This window comes from Microcaecilia unicolor, chromosome 6 (assembly GCF_901765095.1).
Source record: "Microcaecilia unicolor chromosome 6, aMicUni1.1, whole genome shotgun sequence".
Classification (NCBI taxonomy): domain Eukaryota; kingdom Metazoa; phylum Chordata; class Amphibia; order Gymnophiona; family Siphonopidae; genus Microcaecilia; species Microcaecilia unicolor.
The window spans coordinates 331479861-331497650 of NC_044036.1; the positions used below are offsets into that span (position 1 = coordinate 331479861).

Genomic DNA, 17790 nt, shown 5'->3' on the forward strand with positions numbered 1-17790 from the left:
TAGTATGCACGTAAATACATAAATGCTTATTGGAAGCAGTTCTTCTGCTAGGAGCCATACCTGCCATACCTGTATGCATATGTACGTCTTTTATATTTTACTAGCCATTAAGCCCGTTAAAACAGGCGAGATTTCCAGCTACCCTCCTCGCCGCCACTTCTTCCCCCCTCCGTGCCGGGCACCCTGCACTGACCTGACAGCGCCTCTCACCTCCGTGTGAAAGCGCTGCAGGCAGCAGCAGATCACTCTGCTGCTGCCTGCAGTGCTTCCACATGGAGGTGAGAGGCGCTGTCAGGTCAGTGCAGGGGGCCCGATACGGAGGGGGGAGGGAGCGGCGGGGGTGGAGGTTGGTGCACGCGATGTTCGTTTCCAGGCGTCAGCATCCGACAGTCCGACTCAGTTTCCCTCTCTGTTCCGCCCTCTGACGTCATCACGTCTTGACGCGAGGGCGGGACAGAGAGGGAAGTCTCTACTGCTAATTTACAGGTGAGTCGGTCACTTGCCATTTATATGTTTGATGCTTCAAATTCATTGTAATAAAAAACTCTTTTCCTTGCACCTTCCAAAAAATTGAAAAATCTAAAACTAAAGCACATTTTACCTATTAACAATGTTTGAGCTTTAAGAGATACTTACTTTATTTAGGTGGCAGGTGAATTTGTGGAGGACCCCTAAAGAAGAGCAAAAAATCTGTAATAGTGACAGTGCTCCTAATATAATCTAAAACTAATCTGTAAGTACCAAAAGAGAACATTATGCACTCAAAAATCCATTTTGTCTATATAAAGCTAACTATATAAATAAAATGGGACATTAAACACAGTTCAGCCACAGATGCCAATTTTTATATGCTTTCTTAGCTGAAGTGGTGTTGGTTTCATTGTCATGTAAAAACGTAATGGCAGGTAAGGGCCAAATGGCCCATTCAGTCTGTCCATCCTCAGTAACCACTAACTCCTCCTTTCCCTAAGAGATCCCACCTGCCTGTCCCACGCTTTCTTAAATTCATACACTGTCCTTGTCTCCTCCACCGGGAGGCGATTCCACATGTCCACCATCCTTTCCGTGAAAAAGTATTCCCTTACATTACTCCTGAACCTGTAACCTCTTAATTTCATCCTGTGCCCTCTCATTCCAGAGTTTTCCTTCATTCGAAAAAGGCTCACCTCCTGTACATTAACGCCACAGAGATATTTAAATGTCTTCTATTATATCCCGTCTCTCCCGCCTTTCTTCCATATAGAGGTCTATAAGTCTGCCCCCATACTCGTTAAGACAGAGACCACTGACCAGTTTTGTAGCCGCCCTCTGGACCGACTCCATCCTGTTTGTATCTTTTTGTAGGTGCGGTCTCCAGAATTGCACACCGTATTCTAAATGGGGCCTCACCAGAGACTTAGACAAGGGCACTATCGCCTCTTTTTTCCTGCTGGCCATTCCTCTCTCTATGCACCTGAGCATTCTTTTGGTTTTGACCGTCGCCTTTTATACCCGTTTGGCCACCTTAAGATCATCAGATACGATCACCCCCAAGTCCTGCGTTTCTTTTGTACACAGAAGAACTTCACCCCCTATACTTTACCGTTACCTTGGATTTTTGCAACCCAAGTGCATGACCCTGTATTTTTTAGCACTCACTCTTTAGTTGCCACTTTCTGGACCATTCTTCAATCTTCACTAGATCCTTCCTTACGCTATCCACACCCTCTGGTATGTGTACCCTATTACAGGGTTTGGTATCATCTGCAAAGAGACAAACCTTACCAGAAAATCCTACCACAATATCACTGAAAAGGAAGTTTGAAAAAGCTGGACCGATCTCTGCGATACACCACTGATAGCAACCTTTCCTCAGAGCAAACTCCATTTAGCACTAACCTCCGTCTCCTTCCATTTAACCAGTTTTTAACCTAGTCAGTCACTTTAGGGCCCATACTGAGGGCACTCAGTTTATTTATCAGCTGCCTACGCGGAACCATGTCAAAGGCTTTGCTAAAATCCAAGTACACCACATCTAGCGCTCCTCCCATATCCAACTGTTTGATCACCCAGTCAAAGAAATAAATCAGATTTGTCTGACAACACCTGCCTGTAATGAAACCATGCTGCCTTGGGTCCTGCAGTTCATTCAGTTCTAGAAACCTCAATCCTCTGCTTTAAAAGGATTTCCATTACATAGTAACATAGTAGATGACGGCAGAAAAAGACCTGCACGGTCCTTCCAGTCTGCCCAACAAGACAACTCATGTGTGCTACTTTTGTGTATACCCTACTTTGATTTGTACCTGTGCTCTTCAGGGCACAGACCGTATAAGTCTGCCCAGCACTAGCCCCGCCTCCCAACCACCAGCCCCGCCTCCCAACCACCGGCTCTGGCACAGACCGTATAAGTCTGCCCAGCACTATCCCCGCCTCCCACCACCGGCTCTGGCACAGACCGTATAAGTCTGCCCAGCGCTACCCCCGCCTCCCAACCACCAACCCCGCCTCCCACCACCGGCTCTGGCACAGACCGTATAAGTCTGCCCAGCGCTACCCCCGCCTCCCAACCACCAGCCCCGCCTCCCAACCACTGGCTGTGGCACAGACCGTATAAGTCTGCCCAGCGCTATCCCTGCCTCCCAACCACCAGCCCCGCCTCCCACCACTGGCTCTGGCACAGACCGTATAAGTCTGCCCCGCACTATCCCCGCCTCCCAACCTCCAGCCCCGCTTCCCACTACCGGCTCTGCTATCCAATTAGTTTACTCACTCCTGATGTCAGACTAACAAGCCTCCTCCTTACTTCCGCTCTTGTGCAGAGGGACCACATCTGCCCTTCTGCAGTCCTCCAGGACAACTCCAGACTCTAAGGAAGCATTGAAAAGGTCAGACAACGGAGCTGCTGGAACTTCTCCGAGTTCCTTGAGTACCCTTAGGTGTATCCCATCAGGCCCTTATTGCTTTGTCTATTTTAGATTAGCTAGCTAACACAGTCTTCTGAGAATCGATCCTGCTCTGCTACACATCCATTTATTTATTTTAGTTCATTTCTACCCCACATTTACCCATATGAGCAGGCGCAATGTGGCTTACAATAAATCAGGATACAAAACAGGACAATGATGGCCCAGAAACAGAAAGTGACAGTGACAGGAGGGGTAGGAACAGGGGATAACACAGGGTAGATGACAGGGGTGAAGCGACGGCAAGTGGGAGAGGCCAAGCATTGGAGTTGCCAGTGGAGTAAGCCTTGACGAAAAGCATTCCCTTTATCATTTGTTTTCTGTGGTCCTACCCCCACCCCCGGCTTTTCATCTGTAAAAAACAACCGAAATAATGGTTAAGCAGGTCATCTTTATTTTTATCAACTTCTACGTATTCCTCCCCTGCACCCTTGAGCCCTGCAATATCGTTTTGGCACTTCCTCCTATCACATATATCTAAAAAAATGTCTTGTTCCTCAATTTTATTGTATTGGCTATCTTTTCTTCCATTTGCATGTTTGTTTTCCTGACAGCTTTTCCAGCTTCTCTTAGCTTTTCCGGGTATTTTTGCCTGTTTTCCTCTTTCTGCAATGTCTTGTAATTTATGAAGGCTAACCTTTTTTCCCTTACCTTTTCAGCTACTACATTTGAGAACCAAAGCAGCTTTCTTTCCCTATTACTATTATGTACTTTCCTTACATAGTATATGACAGTAGATAAAGACCTGTACGGTTCATCCAGTCTGCCCAAGATAAACTCATACATATGGTATGTGATACTTCATATGAGTACCTGATCTTGATTTGTCCTTGCTATTTTCAGGGCATAGACCATAGAAGTCTGCCCGGCACCGTCCTTGTTCTGAAATTTCTGAAGTTGTCATTGAAGCCCCTGAAAAGCTCCACTCCAGCCCATCCAAGTCTATTCAGCCATGATCAGGACACAGATTGGGCTTCGTTGCTGCCTAATCCCTGCTTCTTTGGATCCATTCCTTCTAAACAGGATTCCTTTGTGTTTATCCCACGCATTTTTGAATTCCGTTACTGTTTTGCATCTCTACCACTTCCCGCTGGAGGCATTCCAGGTATTTACCACCATCTCAGTGAAAAAATACTTCTTTAAAATAGCTCCTTTCGGTTTTGCCCACTGCTGTTCTCCTTCTTCAGCTGTTCTCATCCAACTGTCTCTTCCTTGAGATATTCCTCCATCTTGACAGTTAGTTCTTTTGACGTCTAGAACCTTCAATCTTGAATAAGCCCTCTCCTCCTGTGTGTTAATATTGAACCAGATGCCAAATGATCATCCACTGAAACATTCTCACCATTTGTAAGCACCAGTTCCCGAATGGCTCCATCCCGCTTGGGTTCCATTACCAACATAAAAGTTGAAATGGCAAGAGTTCCAGGCTATGCACAAAAATCCAAAGCTCAAAGAGGCAGCCACCTAAGTTCCCACACTGGCTGGGATAGATTGAAGAAAAGGTTTTGCTGCTTCTTCAGAGGTAAAGAAGTGAGTTTGACCAGCAAAGGTGACCCAAAGTCGTGCTGGGTAAAGTAAAACACAGAGAATCTTCTGAACACAAAGCTCAGTGCATAAGGGAGTGAAAGCTTTATTTTGAGCACGCACTTTAGCAATAAAATCCTGAAAACAAAGTACTTTCCGAGCATCATATTCCAAGGACTTCCCACTCCGTAAAGCCCACAAAATAGCTTGCTTATGCATTAGGTGGACGACACAAAAAAGAACCACAAGAGGATGTGCAGGATCGCCACCACTGGGACCCTCATGGTGGGCCCATTCAGTTTTATTTTAAGAGGTTCCCCCGAAGATTCCAAGCTTTAAAGATTGTGTAAACCAAGTCTCCAGGCTATGCACGAGCTCTACATCCTTCAGAGACTCAGATAGCCCCACAAGTTGCAGATTTTTAACGTCTGGATCTGCCCTCCACGGCCTCCAATTTACATTCCATCTGTTGAGTGGGGAGCTGGAGGTGTTCCAAGTCTCATGCTGCTTACTGAGCCTTGGCCTCCAATGCACCAGCCGGATGTTGCTGGCCATCCGTCTCTATCTCTGTGCTGTCCAAATACTCATGAGTGTCTTCTGTTGTATCATGAATTTGCTGCAATTTTACATCCAGCGCAGCCTTCACAGCAGTCCGTACTTCTTTCACAGTCTCCATGGTCAAAGCGGAGCTAAGTGAAAGGCTCGATTGGTCCGAGAGAGCCGCCATCTTAGCATCTGCTCCCCGGTACTTCTCTTTGTCTCTGCGGGTCAATCTCGACGCCATTTTAAAGTTAAGAGCCTCGGAACTCTCACCCTACCACTCCAACAGGAGCAGCTTAAAGCTAGCAAATATTCAACCTGTTTCTCGCTAAAATCTGCGGGATATGTAGCTTTTTTGGTGGGGAGACAGAGGAGCCGAGCAGGCAGCCTCCACTCCTGCTCTAGGCATCACGTGCTCTTAAGCAGCACACAATTTTTATACACGTGTGTAACTGTGTAGAAATTTTCTGCTTAAAAAACATCCTGTACATGTGGAAAATGCTTGATAAAAGATTCCCCTAAGAGAGCCCTTTTTCATGTCTGTCTTTAAATTTGGGGCATTCGGGCATTACTGATTTATACAACTGATGATGGTGCTGGTGGTATGAGTAGTAATTATCTTATTTACTTATTTTTTCTTTTCATTTTTTTATTATTATTTAAACAATATACAAGTTGTAATAACAACACACTTGTGAAAACACAGAGATCATATTAAAGGAAAATAAACATCTGGACCCACAAGTCTCAAGCAAATAATATTATAACAATCATATCTCTTTCTCAGACCTCAATCTTCAGAGGGGGAAAAGGCAGTGAAAATCATATAGGAGAGATTAATAAAAGGAAACATTGTCTATTTGTCAGTGGCATTACTTCTGATATTTTCTCGCTATTTCTTATAATTATTCTCAATTCAAGCTTTTCCTATCTACAAAACCCTGTAATTGTTCAGGATCATAAAAGATATACTTGTTATTCAAATATTTGACAATACATTTACAGGGGTAGGCGAGTAGAAATGAAGCTCCCATTTCTCTCACTCTATCCCTCTCTAACAAAAATTTTCTACGTCTTTCCTGAGTTACTCTAGTAACGTCAGGATAGATCCATATTCTTTGACCATAAAATGTTTTCTGGAAATTTTTAAAGTATAATCTCATCAGTGAACTTAAGTCTTGCTCAAATATTAGGGAAATAATTTACTTTAATTACCACGAGTTGTCACTTCAGTTATGGATTCTTCCAATATAGCCGTTAAATTCTGAAGATCTATTTCATTACCCTCTTGTCCAGGTTCATTCTTCTTTGCTGGCATTTTTAAATAATAAATTTTATTACAAGGAGGGATAGCTTGAGATGGTAAGTTCAGGTTCTCAGTTAGGTATTTTTTAAATAAATCATTTGGAGATATCCCAGATATTATGGGGAAGTTTATTGCTCTAAGAGTCAATCTTCGATTGAAGTTTTCTAACTGTTCCATTTTTCTATGAAGCAACCGTTTATCTTTTACCAAAGAATCAGCCGTAGTCTTTATACTTTTTATTTCCTCATAATTCTAGGATATTTTTTCCATTGTCTCTGAACGTACCTTATCCAAGGATTCCGTTAACTGAGTCATTTTTGTCCCAATTGAAGTGGTTTCTCGAACGGATTTAGAAACAACTTGTTTTAGATCTTGAAGCGCTTTCCAAATTAGAGTCAGCGTTATTTCTGCAGGATCTGCTTCTTCCAAGCTTTCTTCCGTTGCAAACTCAGGAGAGGCACTGCCGGGCTGAGTGTTGCCGTCAACGACTTCCGTTGCTTCAAACAGACCTTGCTCTCTCCTTTGTGTTGCCGGGCATGGAGGTGGAATAATCCCCGGGGGCGAGAGAGAGATGTCCAAACCCTGGGGCGTCGGCGCTCCTACGACGGCGTCCATAGCGGGTCTCGCCACATCAGCTTCGCGAGGTTGATTCACCACGAAGCGCTCCAGCGTTTGCTGCCGCGGAGACGAAGTCCTGGCCGCCGGCAGTTGGCCCCTGGTTATCGCCTTTCTTTTAGTGTGAGGCATTGTAAGTAACTAGAATTATTTTAGGAAATATTATTTCAAGGCAGCGGGAGCGTCTCGTATGTGCGTTAGATCATCATCTTGCCACCGGAAGTTCCCCCCTACTTATTTTTTCTTGTGTGTTTACATAGTGCTGCAGAAGTTATTTAATGGCTCATAGTTCCTAACATTCAAATTTAAATTCAAGGTCACACACTGAGTGGTGGATAAAGACACCGAACCTGTGTCTGCTGTGAATTTAGCAGCTTTGCCGCTTTACTACAGGTATTAAATTACAATAGCAGTTTTGCTATAGAGGTAGCACTGTAGGCTGTTGTACTGAAGATCGGGATCTGCAATGTCTCAAAAGCTCATGCACTGTAACATCTGTTTGGCTGATCCAAAAGGGGTATTACAGTTCAGGAACGTTCCAGACCATCGCACTAAATTCATTGGAAATCTGACAGTCAAATGTAAGCTTTTTGTGACGTGGAATAAGGGACATAAGATACTTAGAGGCTCTTTTACTAAGCTGCGGTAAAAAGTGGCTTGCGCTAGTTTGGACGCGTGAGATTGGTTCACGCCAGGGGGGCATCTGCGTGGGGGCCTGGGCCCCCTAGATTTGGCCCTGGACCCCCCCTACCGCCAACGCCTTCGACCCCCCCTCCTGCCGCCAACCCTCCCCCGCCGCCGTTGATACCTTTGCTGGCGCTGCCAGCCGATCAAGTCCTGTTCTCTAGTGCGGATGTGCAAGGGCGGGCTTCGCTTCTGTGAGTCTGACGTCCTGCACGTACAAAAGTGGGGACAGGGAAGAAATGGGAAACTATGGGTCAGCAAGCCGACGTGGTGAACTGGATTAGGAACTGGTTGACGGACAGACGCCACCCTCTGGCGCCTGTCCGTCAACCAGTTCCTAATCCAGTTCACCACATAGGCTTGGAGACCCATAGTTTCCCATTTCTTCCCTGTCCCCACTTTTGTGAAGCAGGATAATATCCGTGCTTCTCCAATCCCATGGTACCTCTCTCATCTCCAAGGATCTCTGAATTGCCATAATATATTTGCATGTCTCCCATTTGTTCCCATAGCTTTCTGTAACTTAATAAATATTTAAAATAAAAATGAAAAGATTTGTCTTAAACAGTGTGACTTTTTGGGATGTGAATTTAATTGCGCTTCCTGATCTGTGTCAGGAGACACAGCTGCAGCATAAGTCTCCACTGAGTCAGAAAGATCAGGTTCTTTCCTTGGGGGCAGTGTTTACAGTTAGATTTCCTTGTAAATGTGAAATCAAATCTAAGGGTTCAAAATGGATTTTTAAAAATAAAATTTGGATATGTTGAAACAGAGGCAAGTTTGTGGCTGACATGGACTGTGAGGATTAATTTGTGGCCTATGAGGAAGTATGAATATAGGATTCCTTAATTATTTATCTTATTTTTATGTGTGTGAGTAATACAGAGAATATTGCTTTCTTTGGCTAGGAGGAAGGGATGGCTTTCAAATGTGGTCTATTTGGTTTTATTTCTCATAATTTGTTATTTTTTCTTATTGCAGTATTTCATATTTTTTGTTTCAAATCTTCGCCTTGAATCGTATTTTGAAACCTGTTTTCAGAAAACAGTGGGGTATAAAAATGCATTGCATAAATAAATGTATAAATAAAAAAAGTGTTTAAAAAAAAGCAAAGGAAAAAGCTTTATGTGATTAACTGTGTTATTAATCATCTATGGTACATTTTGTACAATGCTGGTGAAATGACTTTAACAATGAGATTTCTCACTCCTGCAACTGAGGAATTCTGGATTTGGCTCATATGCTGAGCTCCAGTTCTGTAGCAGCATCTGTGCATCAAGATGCCACATTATAGAACAGTCGATAAATCCAAGTATAATCGTCACAAATGTAACTTAGAAGTGGGGACACCAACCATCAAAAATAATCACACCCCAGCGCTTATATGAACTCTTCAGGCACAAACATTCATTCGGCCTCAGCAGCGACTCTTTTCACATGAACACACAGGTTCATGACTCCTCATAAGTACATAAGTAATGCCACACTGGGAAAAGACCAAAGGTCCATCGAGCCCAGCATCCTGTCCACGACGGCGGCCAATCCAGGCCAAGGGCATCTAGCGAGCTTCCCAAACGTATAAACATTCTATACATGATTCCTGGAATTGTGGATTTTTCCCAAGTCCATTTAGTAGTGGTTTATGGACTTGTCCTTTAGGAAACCGTCTAACCCCTTTTTAAACTCTGCTAAGCTAACCGCCTTCACCACTTTCTCCGGCAACGAATTCCAGAGTTTAATTATGCGTTGGATGAAGAAAAAGCTTCTCCGATTTGTATTAAATTTACTACACTGTAGTTTCATCGCATGCCCCCTAGTCCTAGTATTTTTGGAAAGCTTGAACAGACGCTTCACATCCACCTGTTCCACTCCACTTGCTTCACTGAGATTTCTTTCCTCTGCATTGTCACCCCTGAAAACCATTTCCGGTACAGGTAGATCTCTTACGTCTTCTTCCGTAAAGACCGAAGCAGAGAATTCATTCAGTCTCTCTGCTATGGCCTTGTCCTCCCCGAGTGCTCCTTTTGTTCCTTCCTGATCTAACGGTCCCACAGATTCCCTCGCAGGCTGCCTGCTTCTGATACACCTGAAAAAAGTGTTACTATGAGTTTTCATCTCCGAAGCAAGTTTTTCTTCATATTCTTTTAGCCTTCTTTATCAATGTTTTTTTGCATCTGGCTTGGCAGTCCAGCATTTCCTATTACATAAGTACATAAGTATTGCCATACTGGGATAGACCAAAGGTCCATCAACCTCAGTATCCTGTTTCCAACAGTGGCCAATCCAGGTCACAAATACCTGGCGAGATCCCAAAAAAAGTACAGTACATTTTATGCTGCTTATCCCAGAAAAAAGCAGTGAGTTTTTCCCAAATCCATTTTAATAATGGTCTATGGACTTTTCCTTTAGGAAGCTGTCCAAACCTTTTTTAAACCCTGCTTAGCTAACCACCTTTACCACATTCTCTGGCAACGAATTCCAGAGTTTAATTACACGTTGAGTGAAGAAATATTTTCTCCGATTTGTTTTAAATTTACTACTTTGTAGCTTCATTCCATGCCCCCTAGTCATAGTATTTTTGGAAAGAGTAAACAAACTATTCTCGTCTACCCGTTCCACTCCACTCATTATTTTATAGACCTCTATCATATCTCCCCTCAGCCATCTTTTTTCCAAGCTGAAAAGCCCTATCCACTTCAGCCTTTCCTCATAGGGAAATCTTCCCATCCCCTTTATCATTTTCGTCACCCTTCTCTGTACATTTTCAATAGAAATCAAACAAAATAAAACATGGAAAAGAAAATAAGATGATACCTTTTTTTATTGGACATAATACATTTCTTGATTAGCTTTCGAAGGTTCCCTTCTTCCTCTGATCGGAAATAAGCAAATGTGGTAGCAGATAGTATATATACTTTTTTGAGATGCGGTGACCTGAATTGAGCACAATATTCGAGGTGCGGTCGCACCATGGAGCGATACAAAGGCATTATAATGACCTCATTTTTGTTTTCCGTACCATTCCTAATGATACCTAACATTCTATTTGCTTTCTTAGCCGCCGCCACCACTGCACACTGAGCAGAGGGTTTCAACGTATCATCAACTACGAAGCCTCCTTCTCTCCTGTCAGGCATCTCACCTTTTTCCTTCTCCAGCTCCCCTTTACTGTGGCATTCAACAAGTGTCCTTCCTGCTGTGGGACAGCTGCAACTGGGCTTGCAGTTCAAGTCTGTGTCCATGCTGGAGGCCTGCTGTAATCATGCCCACTCTGATAGGAAGTCAGCATCAGAGTGGTGGGGACATGCCAGGCCTCCCAGTCGTGCATACAGATGAGCTCAGAGCCCGGATGCAGCTGTTTCACTGCAAAGGCGGGACACAGCAGGAAAGGTCCAGAAGGAGCAGTGGTATCCTATGCGCTATGAAGGCAACAAGTAAGGTACCACATGCTCAGCTCTGTTCCATTGAAAAATCATAGCGTTCTTTTACAGTAGAACCCAGGAGCAAAGTTTGACAAAACTCTCAAGTTGGTGGTTTCCATATGGAACAGCAAGGTGTCTTGGCAATCCTAACTCACAAGGTGAAAGGTTTTTTTTTTTTTTTTTTTTTTTGGCAGGCTGGTTCCTTTTTAAAGGGAGCAGCATAAGAAGTGTAAGAAAAATGCACCCAGATAATCTCGTTCATTTGCTACTACTACTTAACATTTCTAAAGCGCTACTAGGGTTACGCAGCGCTGTACAGTTTAACAAAGAAGGACAGTCCCTGCTCGAAGGAGCTTACAATCTAATAGATAAGAGTGAGACAAATATAGGACAATCAAGCCATTGTGACATCACTGATGAGGTTGGCTCTTAGGCATTGGTGGAATGAGGCATTATGACATCACAATCTCAGCTCTGGTTAAATCACTGCTATATGTAATACTACTACTACTACTACTACTACTTAACATTTCTAAAGCGCTACTAGGGTTACGCAGCGCTGTACAATTTAACAAAGAGAGACAGTCCCTGCTCAAAGAGCTTACAATCTAATAGATAAGAGTGAGACAAATATAGGACAATCAAGCCATTGTGACATCACTGATGAGGTTAGCTCTCAGGCATTGGTGGAATGAGGCATTATGACATCACAATCTCAGCTCTGGTTAAATCACTGCTATATGTAATACTACTACTACTACTACTTGACATTTCTAGAGCGCTACTAGGGTTACGCAGCGCTGTACAATTTAACAAAGAGAGACAGTCCCTGCTCAAAGGAGCTTACAATCTAATGGACAACATGTGCAGACAGTCAAATTGGGGCAGTCTAGATTTCCTGGATAGAGGTGAAATGGTTAGGTGCCGAAGGTGACATTGAAGAGATGGGCTTTGAGCAAGGATTTAAAGATGGGCAGGGAGGGGCACTGTAGTTTGGATGCTTCATACAAGAACGAGGCTTTTATTTTTAGAACTGCAGTAGGATATTGTATTGTTGGTGTTATAGTGAGATAACGAATATCCCATCTTGCTGATTGCTGTCTGTTACCCTCCTGCCCCCTCCCCCACGCAGCATGTGTTATCTCATGGTACCACAAGCTTCAGCATGTCCTGCAGCTTAATCTGTAATGAAGCACAGTGTGCAGACCTCTTTCTAGATCAAATCCTAAAGAAAGCATCAACCCGTTAAAAAAAAAAACCCAACTTTTAACCATCTCTCTGTGAAATAAATTGAACATTCAAGTGTTGATGCGATGTCTGGCACTAATAAAATTGAATAGAATCTCAGTCTATGAGGCAACGTTTCATTGGTCTTTTCAGCTGTTTATTTTTGTGGATGCAGAGGAGGTTGTTTTGGGCTTATTCATCCTTAGCTCTATGAAACAAATGCTCTCTTTGTGAGAGCAGGTATAATAAATATGACACAGATTCACCAGGAGGTCAGTTTTACAGCAGACTGCCCATCTTGTCCAAAAGAAATGCTCTTAAGCTAGATTTATTTAAAAAAAAAAAAGAACTTTTGCATAAATATAGTGGTAAAATTATCCCCCTCCCTAGAAAGTTGTTGCATAGTTACCGTGTTTCCCCGAAAATAAGACACTGTCTTATATTAATTTTTGCCCCCCAAAATGCGCTAGGTCTTATTTTCAGGGGCTGTCTTATTTTTCGGGGAAACATCGGGGTTGGATCAGGGTTGGCCCGCCCGCTCTCCGTCGCTCCCGGAACTAACCTTAAACACCTCCTTTCACCTTTGCAGCAAGCAGCAGCAGGGCAGGCCACTCCTTCCTTCCGTGTCCCGCCCTCGCCTGACGTAACGTCCGTGAGGGCGGGGCACGGAAGGAAGGAGAGATCTGCACTGCTGCTGCTTGCTGCGAAGGTGAAAGGAGGCGTTTAAGGTTAGTTCCGGGAGCGATGGAGGGTGGGTGGAGGGGGGGGGGGCCCGGCGACCTCGGGTGGGGGGGCGGCCTTGTCCGGCTCTCGGCGGCCCTGCTTTCAAACAAAAATTTGCTAGGTCTTACTTTCGGGGGAGGTCTTATATCTAGCAATTCAGGAAAACCTCTACTAGGTCTTATTTTTGGAGGATGTCTTACTTTCAGGGAAACAGGGTGTGTGTGAGGAATGCACAACTGCAAAGGATTAAAATAGAAGTCCACTTACGCAACCAGCTTCTCCTACATTTGCACACAGCTATGGAACGCGCTCCCGAAGACCATAAAGACAACGCAAGATTTAACCATCTTTCGTAAACTACTGAAAACGGACTTATTCAAAAAAGCATACAACAAACAATCGTCCTAACTTCTAAACAACAACAATGAAGAATAAGATTGAAACGACCTAATCACTGCCCAACACTATTACTCTCACCATAATACCGTCACCTGAGCAACTACATAAAGCCGACACCTACACAAGACCACAATGTATTCTTCTACCATATATATGCGCACTTGATTGTAAAACCACGTGTTAACAAGTACGCAAGTACACATTGCATTCTTCTACCATGCATGTACGCACTTGATTGCAAAATCATGTGTATATCTGAAGTCCGGAAATGGCAAACGCCGTAACGGCAAATGTAAGCCACATTGAGCCTGCAAATAGGTGGGAAAATGTGGGATACAAATGCTACAAATAATAATAATTTCCAGTTTATTTCATAAATGCCTATTTCAGTGCATACAACACAGTTTTGTCTATAAAATGGTTACAGAATTATCTCATTTTGTATGATTTCTGAGTGTTTTATTGGCTTTACTATGGGTATATTTCATATTACCTTTAAATCTTTGTTTTTATTTATTGACTGAAGACAGAGGCGTAGCTGTGGGGGGGGGGGGGGGCAGAGAAGGGGAGCGGCTGCTCCCCCAAATGGGTTTTCAATGAAATGGCGCTTATGCGGATTGGGCCTGCAGCCCTGCACCAGTGCCTGTTTTAAAAAAGATCTGCTCCCCTCTGTTATCAAAACCTGGCTACGCTTAGATTTGCTGCACAGACACAGAAGGAATCAGGTCATAGATGCACAGGTACTTTGTACCCACAACCTACAAACCCGATTGCAAAGGGGAAGTGTCCTGCCAAGCTGCCCTTCAAAAATTCATGGCCGGCACTTTGGCACCATTGCACTCAGCATCCGCTTTAAGCAGGGTGAAAAACACACAGGGATTTCAAATCGGACTCTCGCACATACGTTACTTTTCTCTGCTAGAACAAGGATGATACTGGATGCCTTCAGAAAATGTTCAGACATAAGCAGAAGAGAACACAAGTCTTGTTTAGGTAGTTCATGTCCTGCCATCTTTATTCGGGATACTGCACAGAATATATTCATGGTTCAATATGCAGTGTTTCCCCTTATGAAAATAAAGGTTTCAAAGAATTTGTTGATAAAAATACAAGCAAACGTTCGGTGCGTATAACTCTATTTTACATAGAGCATCTAGGTTTGGAGATTTAACATTCATATCGTAATAATCATGATTTCCAGCCTGCTTTACAAATGCCCACTGAATGTGGAGCTTTTTGTAAAATATGTATAGGGCAGCACGGAAATACATGTGTGTTGTTTCAGACATGAAGTGGGAATACGCATTTTAGAAAAAAAAAAAACCAATGCATGACAATAGTGACATCACTCATGGCTATTTTATTAAAGCTTAGTGTGTACTTAGGGAGTCTTTTATTTGTTTGTTTATTTATTTGTTACATTTATATCCCACATTTTCCCACTTATTTGTAGGCTGAATGTGGCTAGTACCGGAGAGGCGTTACAGACTCCGGTGTAAACAAATACAAAGTGATGTTGTGGTAAATTAAAGTTCACGTGGCACAGCCACAATAGGGAATCGTACAATGGAAGAGTTGTGTTATGTTCATTACATTCTTTAGTTTTGTTGTGTTGCAGAGATCAGGCATTTATGTTGGATCGGTAGGGTATGCCTTTTTAAACAGGTTAGTTTTTAGTGTTTCCCAGAAGCTTAGGTAGCCGTTCGTAGTTTTCAAGGCTTTTACTAAGCTGTAGTAGCCTTTTTAGCTTGTGGTAGTAAACACCAAGACGCTCATTATATTCCTACGGGCGTCTCGGTCTTTACTGCCAGCTGATTTCTACCCGAGCTAAAAACGCTACCACGGCTTAGTAAAAGACCCCCTAAATGCTGGGTGTTCTGTTTTATACCTGTGGGTCACATGGCACTTAACACATGTGCTTATACAAGTAGGCCTCTCCAATCTGTCCAAAATTCTGCGGCACGACTTATTTTCCGCCAGAATCGTTATACCCACACTAGCCCACTCCTCAAGTCACTTCACTGGCTCCCTGTCCGCTTCCGCATATTTTTATTTATTTATTTTTTTGTTACATTTGTACCCCGCACTTTTCCACTCATGGCAGGCTCAATGCGGCTTACATATACAGGTACTTATTTGTACCTGGGGCAATGGAGGGTTAAGTGACTTGCCCAGAGTCACAAGGAGTTGCCTGTGCCTGAAGTGGGAATCGAACTCAGTTCCCCAGTTCCCCAGGACCAGAGTCCACCACCCTAACCACTAGGCCACTCCTCCATACAGTTTAAACTTCTCGTACTGACCTTTAAATGCATCCACTCTGCAGCCCCCCATTACCTCTCCACTCTCATCTCTCCCTACATTCCTCCCCGTGAACTCCGCTCACTGGACAAGTCTCTCTTGTCATCCCTCTTCTCCTCCACTGCTAACTCCAGGCTTCGTTCCTTTTCTCTCGCGGCACCTTATGCCTGGAATTAGATTGTAAGCTCTTTGAGCAGGGACTGTCTTTCTTCTATGTTTGTGCAGCGCTGCGTATGCCTTGTAGCGCTATAGAAATGCTAAATAGTAGTAGTAGTAATAGACTTCCTGGACCTATACGTCCAGCTCCATCTCTACCTGTTTTCAAATCTATGCTAAAAACCCATCTTTTCACTGCTGCTTTTGGCGCCTAGCCACAATTGCCCTCCCCTTGTCCCTTCCTTCCTTCTCACCCAGTATTTCCCTCACCCGTAACTGTCTTGTCTGTCTGTGTTATTTCGATTGTAAGCTCTTTTGAGCAGGGACTGACTCTTTGTATCAGGTGTTCAGTGCTGCGTGCGTCTGGTAGCACTATACAAATGCTAATAATAATAATAATAATAGGCCAGTATTGAGCAAGCTCCTTCGTTGTGTCCAGAGACAGGTAATTTGAAATACTGGCACCTATGCCTGTAAGTGATGATTTCCATATTGTACAAAAGTGGAGGAGTGGTCTAGTGGTTAGGGTGGCGGACTTTGGAATGTTGCTACTATTGGAGATTCTACATGGAATGTTGCTACTATTGGAGATTCTACATGGAATGTTGCTATTCCACTAGCAACATTCCATGTAGAAGGCTGCGCAGGCTTCTGCACATATGTGCAGGACGTCAGACTCGCAGAAGCCTGCGCGGCCACATTGGCATTGGTGATCTGCAAGGGCCGACTTCTACATGGAATGTTGCTAGTGGAATAGCAACATTAACATTCCATGTAGAATCTCAAATAGTAGCAACAGTGGAGGAGTGGCCTAGTGGTTAGGGTGGCGGACTTTGGTCCTGGGGAACTGAGGAACTGAGTTCGATTCCCACTTTAGGCACAGGCAGCTCCTTGTGACTCTGGGCAAGTCACTTAACCCTCCATTGCCCCATGTAAGCCGCATTGAGCCTGCCATGAGTGGGAAAGCGCAGGGTACAAATGTAACAAAAATAAAATAGATACTATTGGAGATTCTACATGGAATGTTGCTACTATTGGAGATTCTACATGGAATGTTGCTATTCCACTAGCAACATTCCATGTAGAAGGCTGCGCAGGCTTCTGTTTCTGTGAGTCTGACGTCCTGCACGTACGTGCAGGACGTCAGACTCGCAGAAGCCTGCGCGGCCACATTGGCATTGGTGATCTGCAAGGGCCGACTTCTACATGGAATGTTGCTAGTGGAATAGCAACATTAACATTCCATGTAGAATCTCAAATAGTAGCAACAGTGGAGGAGTGGCCTAGTGGTTAGGGTGGTGGACTTTGGTCCTGAGGAACTGAGTTCGATTCCCGGCACAGGCGGCTCCTTGTGACTCTGGGCAAGTCACTTAACCCTCCATTGCCCCATGTAAGCCGCATTGAGCCTGCCATGAGTGGGAAAGCGCAGGGTACAAATGAAACTAAAAAAAAAATATTACAAACACATAAAGACAAATTTGTACGTGTTAAATATTGGAGTATTAGACAGTCTTCGTCTAATCACTTTTTAAAATCTCTGGCTGAAATGAGCAGTTCGTTGATGTTTACGAGTGCCTTGGAGGAGATACAAAAGCCAACTGGGAAATTTTTTAATATATGCGTGTACTCGTGCAAAATCAGGAATGTACCTATATTTTTTTGGCCCGCTGAAATAACACCCAGAAGATGCTCCCCTAGAATCTCTGCATCCCATGACATCTACTCAAAAATAGTGGCATTGTAAAATCAGCATTGACTATACCACACGACAGTTCTAAAATAACCTTCTCAATCCTATAAACCCTATGCTTTGTTCCAAGAGTCTGCATTCTGCACAACCACTACAGAGAGGTGATACAGAAAATTATTGGGTAGTGAAACGGATTAGTACACAATAACAATTTACTTCCCAAATTCTATCCTGCAGGCTTTGGATATTGGAATTGGTAAT

General features: G+C 43.7%; 1 protein-coding gene across 1 annotated transcript in view; it reads left to right on the top strand.

Moving 5' to 3' along the window:
* Nucleotides 1-17790, top strand: part of CEP112 (centrosomal protein 112) — a 704958-nt gene that overhangs the window by 106646 nt on the left and 580522 nt on the right. The window lies entirely within an intron of this gene.